This window comes from Diabrotica virgifera, chromosome 8, assembly GCF_917563875.1.
Source record: "Diabrotica virgifera virgifera chromosome 8, PGI_DIABVI_V3a".
Classification (NCBI taxonomy): Eukaryota; Metazoa; Arthropoda; class Insecta; order Coleoptera; family Chrysomelidae; genus Diabrotica; species Diabrotica virgifera.
In genome coordinates, this window is record NC_065450.1 from 209,316,415 (window position 1) to 209,329,129 (window position 12,715).

The following is a 12,715-nucleotide window of genomic DNA, read 5'->3' on the forward strand; positions in this document are numbered from 1 at the left end:
CATAATTATTTATACAGGGTGTCCTTCTACTTCTTTTTTGTCAAATAATTTAATTTAATAAAAAATTTTTGGACACCCTGTATAAATAATTATGTAAACGTTTTTATTACTGAATAGAGAATTGAAGAACCTTTCAAATGAGCTAGCACACGACCCCTAGTCTCATTTAAAAAAATCATCGATTACGTCATCACGTCCAGATGGATGACGTCACTAGTATATCATATATGCCACAATATCATAACTTAAAAATAAAAATCGACCTGTTTCGGGATTCTTCCTTAAAGTCGCCGGTTTACGAAATAACGAATTTATTCCTTTTATTTGCACCATACTGTCCGTGGAAAATAGTGTCGCGCACGCTTGGTTAGCAATTAAAAAACAAAGAAGTTTTGAATACTGTATTGCAAAAAACTCTTAGGGATTTCATCAATAGATGTTTAAAGAATATCTACCTACCTTGGCAACATTCAAATTTTCAGTTTTTCACATAGTTTTTGAGGACTAAAAATGGCCGATTTCGCAATTTTTCAATTTTTATTCGCTTATATGTCAAAAACTATCATTTTTAGAGAAAAGTCACTAAAGACCTTTTCTGTTTGGAATGATCCAAAAAACCTAAAAAACTTTTTTCCATGCAAAAAAAATAATTTTAGGAAAAAAACAAAAAAAAAAACGTTTAAAAAATTTTTGACCACCTTTTGGTCCTGGCAACATGCACATTTGTTAAAAGGAGTCCTTTTTGAGTAAGATTGTGCAAAAAATACGAATTAGAATATTTTCCCTAGCGGATGCGCAGTGGCTTTCTGGACTATATAGTTTATATTATAATGACTAGGCGAGCTTATAGGTGTATTCTCGTCTACACCTACTTGTATAAAACTTTCATCATTGCTGGGACACTCTATACACATAAACACAAGTGTTTTTTTTTTTAATTTGGTACAACATATTAAGTGTTCAAAATGTCTATTAATCAGCTGACACTGATTGGTTAATCAATTATCTGTGCAACGAGGCAAAAATTGTAACCATGGTGACGTTAGTTAGTTGTTAAAACGTCAATCAAACGTCGCTAACGAAGTACTAGTTAAATTGGCTTTTGAGTTTCATTTACAATCAATTATTTCATAGGAAACTTATCGTATTGGTATTTTAACGGTAAAAGGTTTCGAGTATGTTTATTGTGTGGATATCCATATACTCGCAATTTTAAATCAAAGTCGTTATAATTTATGTAATATCTCGCAAGAATATATAGTAAGTATAACTTTGTTTCGCATTAGTCCAGGGCGCATCTGTAAAAATATGAGTATATTTGGATGTTGATAAGTGACTCATATTTATTTGCAGAAATTGCTTGGAATTAACTCATATAGTAATAATTGAGTTATCCTCCCACTCAAAAAGGCACGGAACATTGTTTAAATAATCAAAATGTCAAAAAATGAAGACAAAATTCGATTTTTTTCTTCGTTTTTGATTATAACTTTAAAAGTATTTATTTCCGAGAAAAGTTGCAATGACATAAAAGATTAGGAAAAATTGTCAACCTTGTTGCAAAATAGCAATAATTGCGAAAAAGACCATAAAAAACAAGCATTTGCATTTTTTTTCAACCATTTATGCTGCACTTAGGACCTTCATATTTCACCCAGGATAACGTTATGATATAATAAAACAATGCTGTAAATTTCATTAAGATAGGTTCAACAGACTTAGCAAAAATTTGAAATCTAGTCTTTCAAAAATTTTCAGGAGAGGAAATAAAGCAGATAGCAAGTTGAAAACTACACAATCAAAATAAATTTATAAAAGCTCATTGGAAAAAGCCTTTAAAATGCTTTTTTAAAGAAAAATTTAGGTTATAAAATGTATAAAAAAAATAAAAACTAAAAATTGACATTGCATCGAAGTCGTGTATATTAGATTGTGAGTCAAAATGTACCCAATTAGACATGCGAACTGAACGTTTTAAAGTTTTTGACTTAAAGTTTTTGACAGTTGGTCATACTATTTGCTTATTTTCTGAATTAATCAAATAAGTTTGATTTTGGTGGAATTAAAATATTAAAATACAACAAAATATAGAGTAAAATAATATACAGTCGGAAAAATGAAAGAATACCCATGAACGATCACATCAATCACTTATTTTGTATTTGCTGTCTTTTTCTATAACAAACCTTTGTTATGTATAGAAAAAGACAGCAAATTCAAAATAAGTGATTGATGTGACCGTTCATGGGTATTCTTTCATTTTTCCGACTGTATTAGAAATAAAGATTGGTAGAAATTTTGTCGGAAATGAAATTATGTAAATCGATCATTTTACATTTTCCAAATAGAATATATAAATTTTCATTACAATATTAAAATATTTACACTTAAGTACCTGTTGTTTTCAAAAACTATTTATAAAGTCACTACACGTATAAAGTTACGTTTTTCTCTGTTCTCATAACAATAAAAACTGAACAACTTAACAATTATTAACAACAATACATTTGTTTGTTCAGAGCCGTAATATTCGATAATTTTTGACAGGTCATTGGAATGTCCAATCAGAACAAACGTATCCGCTGTCCTGCACGTAGAACCAAAAATGAATGTTTAATTAAAAAAAATTCTCACGCCGTGCTAATAAACCGACTTTAATTTTGAAAATTGAATATTAAAGGGACGGTGTTCTTCTATACGTAAAAAAGTTGAAATTGCTATCTGCTTTATTTTCAGTCCTGTAAAATTTTGAAAAATTGCATATTTTTTTACAAAATCTGGATTATAATTTTTTTTTTCCAAAATCTATCGAATTGATCGTAATGAAATTTAGAGTTTTCTTTTATTATATCCTAATATTTTTCTGGCTGAAATATGAAGGTCCTGGGTGTAGCATAAATTGTTGAAAAAGGTGAAATGCGAATACTTGTTTTTTTTATGGTTTTTTTTTTGCAATTATTGCTATTTTACAACAAGGGTGACAATTTTTAAAATTTTTAACCAATCCCATCTTGTAAAAAATTTAATTACACAACTTTTATATTTGTGCAATTTTTCTGGTAAATGAATACTTTTAAAGTTATAATCAAAAAACGAAGAAAAAATTCGAATTTTGACCAGCTAAACGACCTAAAAAATCTGAAATAATAATATCTGTCCGGGTCGATTTTTTTTTTAATTTATAAAAAAAATGTAATTTTTCAATTATTAATTAATTATAGTTAGAACAAGATTAGATCGGGCAACCCTTGCTTTTGTAATTGTTAACATGCTAAATTATATATATCCACTAATTTTTATCCATTAAACAGATCGGTGCAAATCTCTATCGTATCTTAAACATTTACATATACAGCGTGTCTACTTGAGTTGGAAACATATGGGAAACATTTTTATTATTAATTTTACGAAAAAAAGTTATTGCCCCATGCCCGTATAAGCATGCCCCAAAACCTAAGATTCAATTATCAGATATCAAATTTTCTCAATATTATACGAGGTATGTCAAAAAATATGAATATCGGCTAAGGGTAAAGTACCTTTATTTCTCTCAATATCGAAAATTCTTATGATAAAAAGTTGTTTGGAATTAAAAACTAAGATGAAATATGCAATTACATGCTTCTTACTGAAAAAAAAAATATTTTTCTCAAATTTATGGATACCCAACATCGTTTTTAATTATTACAAATATCATAACTCGTTTATTATTCATTTTACGAAAAAAAGTTATTCTTCATAAAAAACTTTGCATGGTCTAAAATCTAAGACACAACCATGATATATCAACTTTTATTAATTTTATACGAGGTGTGTCAAAAAATATGAAATTCGCTCAATATTATAGCACCTTTATATTTCACAGTATTTCAATTAGAAGGATGTAATTACATATTGACACATAGTTTTTAATTCTAAACAACTTTTTTAATAACCGTTTTCAATATTGTGAAAAATAAAGGTACTTTACTCTTGAGTGAAATTCATATTTTTTGACATAACTCGTATAAAATTAATAAAATGTCATATCTGTTGGTTGAATCTTCGGTCTTAGGACATACAGAGATTTTTATAAGGAATACCTTTTTTTCGTAAAAGTAATAATAAAAGAGTTATCGTATGTGTAATGAATAAAAACGAAGTTAGTATCAATAAATTTGAGAAAAATTTGGAAAATATTTTTTTCCAATTAGAAGCATGTAATTACATATTTGAGCTTGGTTTTTATTTCCAAACAACTTTTCATAATAAGAATTTTCGATATTGAGAGAAATAAAGGTACTTTACCCTTAGCCGAAATTCATATTTTCTGACATACCTCGTATAATATTGAGAAAATTTGATATCTGATAATTGAATCTTAGGTTTTGGGGCATGCAGAACTTTTTATAAAGAATAACTTTTTTTCGTAAAATTAATAATAAAAAAGTTTCCCATATGTTTCCAACTCAAGTAGACACGCTGTATATGTATTTTAATTCAATTTATGCATATAATTATTTACATAATTTTGAAGTTTGAACTCTTTACAAAACCCCATCCATAGAAAAAGTACAGTGCAGAACACATGAGAAAATGACATATTTCTCCCTCGCTTGATTTGCGGCCCTCGCCTCTTGCCTCGGCTCGTGCCAACAAACTTCTGCGCTGGTGAGAAACATGTCTTTTTCGCACTTGCTGTATAATATACAATTTTATAAGCTTCTACCACTGTTAAAAACAATTTATGTTAACTAAATATCGCAATGCTCACTATGAAAGAAATTTAGCTTCCTACTATAGACTTTTGTTCATTTTAATTATGACTACTAACTCCACCCAATAGATGCTTTTTCTGCTTAAGTATAGCGTTTTTAAGGTAAGACCACCATCCTTCTCCTCCTCCTCAGTTGTTTCCTCATTGCTGAGTGTCGTGATTCCCTATAATACGAGCAACTATCTCTTTCCATCGGCTTCTGTCCTGAGCTTCCCTCATGGATTCAGAGAATGTTTTTCCACTGGCTTTCTGTACTTGATCCGTCCATCGAGTAGGTGAGCGACCTCTACCTTCAACGTTTCCCGAAATTATAAGTCTCTCAAGATTATCATCACTTCTTCTTGCAATAAGGCCGAAAAATTTTAAGACGGTAGAGAGGCAAATAGAGGAAAGTCGAGTCTAAATATTAAGCTCTTGGAGGATTGAGTGATTTGTTCTGTGTTCCGTCCATGAGATCCGAAGCATTCTTCTGCAGCACCACATTTCAAAGGCGTCAATCCATTTTCTGTCGTCCGATTTCATTGTCAATGTTTCGGATCCGTAATTAAATATGAAAAAAATTAAGGCACGCACTAATCTTATTTTGGTGTTCTTCGACAAGGAGCGATCTTTCCAGATTTTCGATAATCGACTCATAGCGTTTTTGGCCATGCCTATTCTCCTACGTATTTCTGTTTCACAAGATCCTGTATTACTGATGTAGGATCCTAGATAATTGAACTCGTTTACCACTTCAAACTGGTCTAAGGCTCCTGTTGTCTGAAGTGAATTTGAATAATCTACTATCATAATTTTTGTTTTTTGTTTATTGATCTTGAGATCACATCTATTGCTTTCGGCTTCCACTAGCTGCAGCAAGCTGGACATTTCTTGCATGTTGACAGGCATGTTGTATCATCTGCATATCTGAGATTTGAGACCTTCTTTCCTACGATAGAAATACCGCCATTCCATTTGTCGAGTGCTTTTCTCATTATGTATTTCCCATAAAAATTAAAAAGACTTGGAGATAGAATACATCCTTGTCTGACTCCTCTACCTATTTTAAAAAGATCGGACTTATGGTTTTCAATTCTTATTCTGGTTTCACTGTTCTCATATAGGCTTTTCACCAGAGCTGACAGATGATCAGGGACCCCCATCTCATGTAGAACTTTCCACAAAACTGTCCAGTCTACACAGTCAAATGCCTTCTGATAATCCAGAAAGCAGATGATCATCGGAATTTTGAATTCTCGTGCTTTCTCAATGAGTTGTCGCATATTAAAAAGTTGCTCCCTTGTGCCTTTTCCCTTCACGAAGCCTGCCTGTTCTTGTGGTATTTGTCTATCCAGGTATGCCTGCATGCGACACTTGATGATTCTCAACAGAATTTTACTTGGGTGTGAAATTAGTAAAATGGTTCGGTAGTTACTACATTTTGTGGTTGCGCCTTTCTTATGAATGGGAGTAAATAGTGCGGTACACCAATCACTGGGCCATTTGCCGATTCTCCATACACGATTGCACATTCTCCACATTAATTGGGGACCATGTTCACCCATGTTCTGTAAAAGTTCTGTCGTGATGTCATCGCAACCAGGTGATTTATTTCTTTTAAAATGTTTTATGGCTTCATCGACTTCATACCTTAGAATATCTGGTTCTAGGGTTGCTGTTGAGACTTGCAGTGCTGTTATATGATTAATGTTAGAGGTTTCAGCTTTATATAGTTCTGTGCAGTATTTCTTCCAAGTCTCCAGAACCGTATCCATATTGCTTACCATATTACCTGTCTCATCCTCTATAGCGTTATTTTCAGGGTTAGAATTCCCGAGCTAGTAACTTTACTTTCCGTACTAATTGCGTCTTAAATTTCTATAAAATACAGTTTTATAGTGATATTCACCAAGCAAAGGTTAGGAACGTTTGTGAACCATTGTATTTTGTATAATAAAAATGACAATGTGCTTTGCCCCGGATTATAAACACTATAGTGAAACAGGGATATGTAGATACTTTATGTTTCCAAAGGATCTGGTTGAAAACAATAGGTGGATTTCATTATTAAGGTAAAGAAAAAAAAAAGTGAACAAACAGAACTGAATTTATCGCTCATTGGAGACGGATTACAAATCATGCCACCACGAGAAAGAAGTACTGCGGATATGTCATATCCCCTCCGTGACAACCCTCACAGCGGATACGGGTTTTTATTCAACTAGAATATAATATTTTATTCTAGAAGCCGTTATATAATTTATAATCAATATTTTGTAGTATAAAATTTTAATACAATTACGTGATAGAAAGTAACCTTTTGTCATTTGATGTCAACAATAAACTCTACATCCACTTATCCAACGTCTGCAGCAATCACGTCTTTCTAAACTATTTCCATAAAGCAAATCATCATTTTTATGGGGACAATTTGTATTTGACATAAAATCGCATCGAGCCAGAGAGTAATGCGGAATAAAATCCTGTTTACCGCATACAATAGCATTACAATTGGAATGATAGGTAGAAATAGAAATGGGGAACGTCCTCGCACCGTGGGACGTTGTCGGATAAACTTGATCAGGAAGGATGAGGATGTGGATGTGATCCATTTTACGGGCGCTGTACCCGTAATGAAGTGTCAAATTCAGGAAATGCCATAATTCTGAATTCGAAAAGGTGAGTAGTTTGGGGAGGGATCCAAGCTAGTTTTGGAAGAAGAATGTACACTGCGAAAATATTTCAAAATCTTATTTGTAATACATTTAATTAGACACTGGCGGGCTAAAAATTTAGGTAACATTTAAGTTTTGTATTTTGAGGTAGTAACTTGTTTACGGTTGTATCGATTTCCTAGTAGGCTCTGATATATTGCTAAATGTGGCAACTATAGAACAACTTTAAATTTTTCTTTGGTGGAGAAAATTTGAAACTATACAGGGTGTTTCATTGGGAAACGGAAATACTTTAATTGTGAATAGAGGTCACCGAGGCGGTTCTTTATATACATCATTTTTTGCTCTACCGACTTTATGACCGAGTTACAGGGTGTTTTATCGATTTTGCCAATTTCTTTCCTAAGCCATAACTTAAGAACCACCCTGTATATTTTTTTGATATTTGGTACACATGTGTCTCATCCAATACCCAAACGATCGACACACTAATCACAAGAAAAATCCAGATCCGGATTAACAAAAAATTATAAAGTAATTTTGACCTTAAAACAACACCCTGTATATTGAAATTCTGAAAATCTGTTTGAATATTTGAAAAGAGCACAAAAACTAAGTCTAATCGTTTGCTTTAATTTTTCGGCCACACAATTTTGTGACTTTAATTTTGAAGTTATATTGAATTTTTTAAGAACTCTTACATTAAAAAGCAGGTATTATTAACTTTAAAAGTAATTATGATCTTGAAACAACACCGTGTATATTGAAATTTTCAAAATTTGTTTGCATATTTGAAAAGACCACAAAAATCTGAGTTTATCGGTTTGCTCTAGTTTTTTGTGAAGGAAATTTAACGACTTTAATTTTGAAATTAAATATATTGATATTTTAAGAACACTGAAATTAAAAATCAGATTTTTAAAGGAGTTTTAACAATAAATTATTAAAGTTATTAAATAAATACCCTTTTTAAAACTAATCAGTACCTATTTAAGGAATTCGAACAACCCACTTACAAATCACAACAAAAATCCAGATCCGCATTAACAAAACAATATAAAGGAATTTTAACCTTGAAACAACACACTGTATCTTGAAATTTTTAAAATCCGTTTGCACATAGGTATTAAAAGAGCACAATAACTAAGTTTAATCGTTCGCTACAATTTTTTGGCCAGATAATTCAATGAATTTAATTTTGAAATTATGTCGAAATTTTTAAGAACTCTGGGAACTCATAATTAAAATTTCGGTATAATTTCAAAAGTAATGTCATTAGATTGTCTGCACAAAAAATTAAAGCGGGATATTAAAGTTAGTTTTTCGTGATCTCTTCAGGTGTGCAAACGCATTTAAAAAATTTGAATATACAGGGTGTTTTTTCAAGGTCACAATTACTTTGTATTTCGTTGTTAATACGGACCTGAATTTTTCTTGTGATTAGTAAGTGAGTCCTTCTAACGCAGTAAATAATAATTGATTATTTTTAAAATTAGTATTTATTCATTAACTTGAATGATATATTATTAAAAGTGCTTTAAAAACCTGCTTATTAATTTCAGGGTTCTTAAAAATTTGGATAGATTTATTTTCAAAATTAACGTTAATAGATTTTTGCACAATAAATCAAAGTGAATCGATAAACTAGCATTTTTGTGGTCTTTTCAAATGTATAAACAAATTTTGAAAATGTCAATATACAGGGTGTTGTTTCAAGGTCACAATTACTTTATGTTTTTGAAGTTATACTTCTTTACCGGCGATAGAGGGTGATTTTTTTATATGTTAAAACCTATCAGCCCGGCGCATGCGCATTATAACTTTGTTCTGATTGGATGTTCAAATGACATGTCAAAAATTATCCGATATGGCAGCTGTGGTTTGGAGGTAAAGGTAAACAAATGTATAATATATTAGTTTTATTATTGTGAGGACAGAAACAAAAAAGTTTATAATATTGTAGTGACTTTTAAATAGTTTTTAAAAGCAACAGGTACGTAATAATTGTTAATGTATCATGGGTATAAACCTGCCTATTTGATCTGCCAAAATACATAGTATGTAATACTTTTATTTATTAATTTGATTACCATCAAAATTTCTATCAATATTCACCTAATATATTGGTTTTTTGCTCTATGTTTTGTTGTATTTTTTCAATTCTAAATCATTTCAATTCAAAATTAAAATAATTTGATCAATTTTCAAAATATCAAAATATCACAAGTTTAATCCGTTTAGTTAGTCGATCTTCGTAAATAATGACACATAGTGTCCGCGGCTAAGCGGAGAAGGCGAGTGAATTCCAATACCAACCCCTCTTATCAGCGCTGGTTCGAGTCCCAATAGAAACTTTCTTTTTTGTTTTTTTTTAATACATTTTATGATTGTAAGTATATTTATTATATAATTGTATTTTCAGAAAATACGTATTTAGTTAAAAAAAATTTCGACAATTAATGTTTAGACATAATTTGTGGCTTGCTTAATGTGTTTGTGTGTGTTTTATTCTTTTATTATTTTAATTTTTGGCACTGTTCTAATAAAAATGTTTGAGAAGTAGTAAGTATAAATTAGTTTAATATTTAAACAAAATATAAATAAAAAGTATATTAATTTCGTTTAAATCATATAATAGAAGTATAACTTCTTACGTGCGTACAAAGTACACACACATTCTTTTTTTTATTAATCCTGACCTGGATTTTTCTTGTGATTAATAATTGGGTCTTTCCAATGTGGCAAATAAGTATTGATTCATTTTAAAATGAGTATTTATTCAATAACTTTAATAATTTATAACTAAAAGTTAATAACACCTGCTTTTTAATGTTGAGTTCTTAAAAAATGCAATATAATTTCAAAATTAGGTCAAAAAATTGTCTGGCCGAAAAATCGAAGAAAACCATCAGACTTAGTTTTTTGTGCTCTTTTCAAATATGCAAACAGATTTCCAAAATTTCAATATACAGGGTGTTTTTTAAGGTCAAAATTACTTTATAATTTTTTGTTAATCCGGACCTGGATTTTTCTTGTGATTAGCATGTCGGTCGTTTGGGTTTTGAATGAGACATATGTGTACCAAATATTAAAAAAATATATAAGGTGGTTCTAAAGTTATGGCTTAGGAAATAAATGAGCAAAATCGATAAAACTGCCCGTAACTCGGATATAAAAGTCGGTAGGGCAAAAAATTTAGTATACCTAGAACGGTCTCGGTGACCTCTATTCACCATTAAAGTATTTCCGTTTTCCAATGAAACACCCTGTATAATACTAGAACGTCTCAGCAAGACTACTGAGATTATAAAAAGCATCAAGAAGAGAAAGCTGGAGTATTTCTGACATGTAATGAGAGGTCCCAAGTATAGGTTTCTGCAAAATATTATGCAAGGAAAAATAACAGGCAAACGCAGTCCAGGACGAAGACGAACCCCATGGTTAAAGAACTTGCGAGATTGGTATGGTGGTGATACACGCATGCTATTTAAGGTGGCAGTGAATAAAATTAAGATAGCTATGATGGTAACCAACCAACGTTCTGAAAGGGCATGTGTTCAATTTTTTACATGTAAAAAATAATATTTTATTTTTTACTGTGTTAAACCTGTAATTACAACCCTTAATTTTAAATAAGTACAAAGCCAACCCTGTCCAGTCCGGTAGTACCTTTTCATCCCTTCCTACTTCTTACTCCCCATCACTACCTATACAGACAATATTGGACATTGTCGACAAAAATAACGATTTCTTCTACTACAGCCCGTCGAAGGGTCAGCTTGTATAATCTAGTGCCACCCATCACGCGTTGGAGGTACATGAACTTCTTCTCCTACGACCGCTAAGGGTGAATTTTCGTGCGTTAGCTTACGTTTGGCAACATATCTCCGCAAAATAAGACAGTATACTCGATGTAAAATAACCGTTAAACGTTAAAAACAATTAAAACTAGTGCAAAACGCGAAACACTAGTTCGCGGTAGTCAAAACGCGAGACACGTGGAACGTGGAACAGGCCATTCGTGTGTGACCGGCATTAGTGTTCGCGCGATAAGGCTTCACAGAAATTTCGTAAGACTTTATATATACTTAATATTGTCTATTGATAATCCCGTTCATATTCCTACTTGAACCAGTAAACCTCACCTAAAAATATCCTTATTACAGTCCACACCCCCCGAAATTGTATTCATAATTTCACATATATACATAACTCGTACAGTATAGTACATAAAAAAGAAGAAGTCAGTCACCAATATCTTTGGAATGCCCCGTATATTAAGTATTTTTAAACACATTTACACAATTTAAATTTCATGCTTTATTTTCCTTTTTTCTCTGCGTGAATAACGGCATCCAACTCTTGTTATGATTTGTCGGTTTTCCGGGACACTCAATAATCTGATAGTGCCAAGTAAGAGTTTATCTCGCCGTAATTTATAGCTGGCATTGTTATTATGTACTTTCGAGGAGTTATGCACAAGATATTTACAAGTTACTATAATCGGAGTTTGAGGAAAGGACGGGAATTTAACAGTCAAACTGTAAGTTGTACTTGGAGTTATGTGAAATAAAAGCATTGTTGATCAGCAACTTACTCGGTTATTCGTAATTTAAAATAAATATATGTGCATTTAGTCTTACATGGTCTGCGTAAGGCAAATTTAACTGGAATCAAACTAAGTTCTCGATCCAGTAGTACAGAAAACAACAATAAATATCGTTCTCATACCACTAGATTGACAACAGATGGAAACTCTCTGGTTACTAACTCCGCGACTTTCAAAAATTATAAGTCATACAGGTGGCGACACGAACAATAAGATGAGGGAATTTTCAATAATTCACGTCCCATCTGCTCAGCTTGGTAAAGTTCCAACGAGAAGGTTTCCTAAGTACTCCACAAAAAAGTAAATGATTTAAAAATGTATAAACATTTTCAATTTCTCTGCAACCCGAAAATGCAGCAGCACTGTACTCTAGTTAAATCGGAGAGTGCAAAAAGAGTTTATACCGGTTTCGGGGATTTTTCCCCTTCATCAGTAGTCCCGTATCCTCTTCTCTCCAATTCAACCAGTTACCTCGATCTGTGCCTTCACAAATTGCAAAGAAAGAAATGTCACGGATATCGTAGCGGCATCTGCCAAGATACAAACTAAGTTCTCAATCCAGTAGTAAAGAAAACGACAATAAATATCGTTCTCATACCACTAGATCGACAGCAGATGGAAACCCTCTGGTTACTAACTCCGCGACTTTCAAAAATTATAAGTCATACGGGTACCAACACGAACATTAAGATAAGG